Source organism: Epinephelus moara, chromosome 17 (genome assembly GCF_006386435.1).
Source record: "Epinephelus moara isolate mb chromosome 17, YSFRI_EMoa_1.0, whole genome shotgun sequence".
Lineage (NCBI taxonomy): Eukaryota > Metazoa > Chordata > Actinopteri > Perciformes > Serranidae > Epinephelus > Epinephelus moara.
Window position 1 is genome coordinate 11701460 of NC_065522.1, and position 3383 is coordinate 11704842.

General features: G+C 38.8%; 1 protein-coding gene across 1 annotated transcript in view; it reads right to left on the reverse strand.

Annotated features, from left to right (window-relative positions):
• Positions 1-3383, reverse strand: part of LOC126404683 (uncharacterized) — a 20822-nt gene that overhangs the window by 8512 nt on the left and 8927 nt on the right.

Consider the following 3383-nt stretch of genomic DNA (forward strand, 5'->3'; position numbering starts at 1 on the left):
ACATTGAATAATGAATGGATTTGGAATAATCTTAACAGACATGTATATTTTCTTCCTCACAGGCTGCTCAGAAGTGAGAACCATGGACAGCATCATTGTGTGTTAGTGCTGCTGTCACACCCTCACACAGTGCGCTTCTCTGACAGACACACTTTTTTTTTCTCTCTCTCTCTCTCCGCTGTCTGAGCCCGACACAGCCCAATTAACTTAATTAGTCGGCCCAAACCGACCCGACCCGTCGGGCTTATTCGAGTCGGCTCGGGCTCGGGTTGAAATTGAGAACTCTAGAATTGACATCTTTTAAAAACACTTTCAAGAAATACTAAACATTATGATCTAAATGTTGTATTATTAGACTGCAATAGTTTTAGCTAGCTGCACCTAATAAACTGGCAACTGAGACTTGAGTAAATGGATTTGCAATGTAGAAATAATTTAGAATTCATTTATAAACACTATCAAAATCTAATGGGCAGACTGCCGCTGGATTGTCAGTAAAGGACTGGAAAGATGTGGAAAAGGTCATCCTGTGCTTCAAAATGATTTGTTAACCATATCAAAAGATTATGAATATAAAACATAAAGGTATAGTCGGTTTTAAGATGTCATTAGGTATTAGTGTACGTGCACTATTGCTGGCCAAAAAAATTCACTAATTATTTTGTACAGATTCTTTTGCAAGTTTGATTCATACCAGATCTACACTGTTACATACAGCCTCGCACTTGAAAGGTGACATATTATGCAAAATGCACTTTTTCATGGCTTTTCAACATCAGTATGTGTCCCTGGTGTGTTGAGAGACCCCTAAGTATGAGGAAGGGCCATCCCTTCTCATTATCTTCTGTCTATCTGTCTATCTTCTATCCATCAGAAAACGTGTTTAACAATGACCTAGTCAGACAGTTCCATATGATGTTGCAGTAACATAGAACTAACTCCAGCTTGGTGACCATCCACTACCACTAAGTATCTAGTGACTCTTACTTCTCTGTCCACCATTGTTATGTGCTCATTACTGCAGACCTGGTAGCATGGTACGAGAGAAGCATGTTACTTGTTCTGTTGTAGGCTGCAAGAGCCAAAAGAAAAGACTCCCTGTACTGCCATCATCTGAACATGTGAAGACCTAATGGATTACATGTATGTTATTACTGGATGACAACTAGAAAACTCTCTCTCAACAAGGGGTCGGTTCAGAGCAAGATTCACTTCAAAACTGAAGCTTAAGGATGGATCGATACCAACTGTCTGTGAATCAACTTCAAACGGTAACACTTTACTTGAAGGTATGTACATAAGGGTGACATGACACTGTCATAACTATGACATGACACTGTCATGAACTTGTCATAAACATTATGTACATGTCATAAACGTTTATGACTGCTGTCATTAAGTGTCATTCAGTTTTTGTAATGACAAATTGACATTGTCTTGATTATGACAACTTGACATTAATCAAAGTGACATAACCAAAAGTTGTCTTTGTCATGACAAGTTGACATTAAATTTGTTTGGGATGTCCTTATTATGACAACTTGACATTAACCAGGATGACATTACCAGAAGATGTCTTTGTCATGACAACTTGACATTACAAGAAATGCACCTCTTTTTGTGTTTATGACAAGTTGACATAATGATTATTATAATTAGATTTCCAAGAGTACAGACCGATTCTAACACTCGGCCAGATAGATGTCTGGCAGGATACGACACAAAACTGGCTGTCATGACACCATTATGACAGTGTAATGAATAAATTCTTTGACCTCAAGTTAAGTGGTACCATTTTGATTTGTCATTAAGATATCATGAAGGATAAGACTGGCTGAGACTGGCTGTCACGACAGCATTATATACATTTTTATGTTGTTGAACTGTTTATTTTGCAGGTTAGAATCATGAACTTAGCACAAGCTTCAATTATAGGCCAACACTCTGTAGCAACGTTGGAGTATTTAATACTGGAGCAATGTTGGAGTATGTATTACTGAGAGAAACTGTGACCGTTAAGTATCATTTGAAGCAAATTCAAATACAAGACAAGTATAGTACGTTGGATGAGGATTTGTTTTGTGCTTGTGTTGCTTTTTTTGGACCACACCGGTATGTGTGTGTGCATTGCTGATGTATTGTGTATGTAAATTTATTTTAACAGATGTGCCCTGATGGTATCCATTTGAAAAACAAATGGTTAAACTATGCGGAATTTTGGGAACAGTGATTTCTTTGTGTAGCTTTGATTAACGTTAGCAGGCTCAGGCTGAAAAGCTAGTAGCCCACTGGACAGTTTGTGTAAAGATATATTGAGGCCAATACAACATCTATGATTCACAGATGCACTTGGCATCCTCTAATATTAGTATTAGTGACACACTATTGCAGCTTTGTTGCAGTCCCAGTGTAACATATACTGGAATACTGTCAGCAGCCACAGGTCTCCATAGTGTCACTAGGTAATGATTGCTTTTTGCACTGGAAACTTGTACTTAAATTACAACCTTTTATGTCACAACACAAGTTACATTCACAGTAAAACATTCTTTGTAATCAATTTCTTCCTCCGTACTCGATAAAACTGCTTCATTATGTTTTACACTGTTTGTAGCCGTTGCTATAACTACACATTTGAGATGATATACTGTAGTAAACTCTTCCTACTCGAGAACTTTTCCTCTCGTCATACTGTAATCACTTTGGTATTGATCACCACAAACAGATATCTGCATGTATGCAGAATCTGTAGGCAATGGTACAAGATTTGCCTGGTATCAGAAGCTTTGTAGTAGGAGATTGTATTCCATTTGTAGTCCGAGTAGTATTGACCAATCACATTTCAGCAGCAAATAATCAATCCAGAGCAAAAGAGGTGAAACACATTGGACAAAATGCAGAACAATTTAGCTTAATATTATTATTGTTATCTGTTTAAAGAGACGAGCCAAAAAGACGAGTGCAGAGAGGAGGATGTCATGGCCAGATATCCCCTGACTACACTGGATTTCCTCAAATGTTGCCCCAGAGGCATATCGCCATGGCAACGATAGGCAATGGGCTTCGAGATTGTCCACATTGCCTGAGGGAGGACAGAGCAAAGTCAGTTCTATGCGCTCAAACATGAGTCCATTTTTTCGGTTGGGGTGCACCAACTTAATGGAGCATGACCTATTAGATTATGTCCCTGCACACTGACCCTGAAAGGTGTCAGTGATTGATGAGGCATAACCACTGTCTGGTCACATGGGTGTGAGGAAAACCCTGGATTAAATAAGTAGACTAGACCTGTGGCTGAGTATTAGAAGAGACATAGTGGGGAAGCAGGGAAGGTCACCTTTGCATTAGTTGCATGTTGAGCAGGAGCCATTTGCTCACACTAT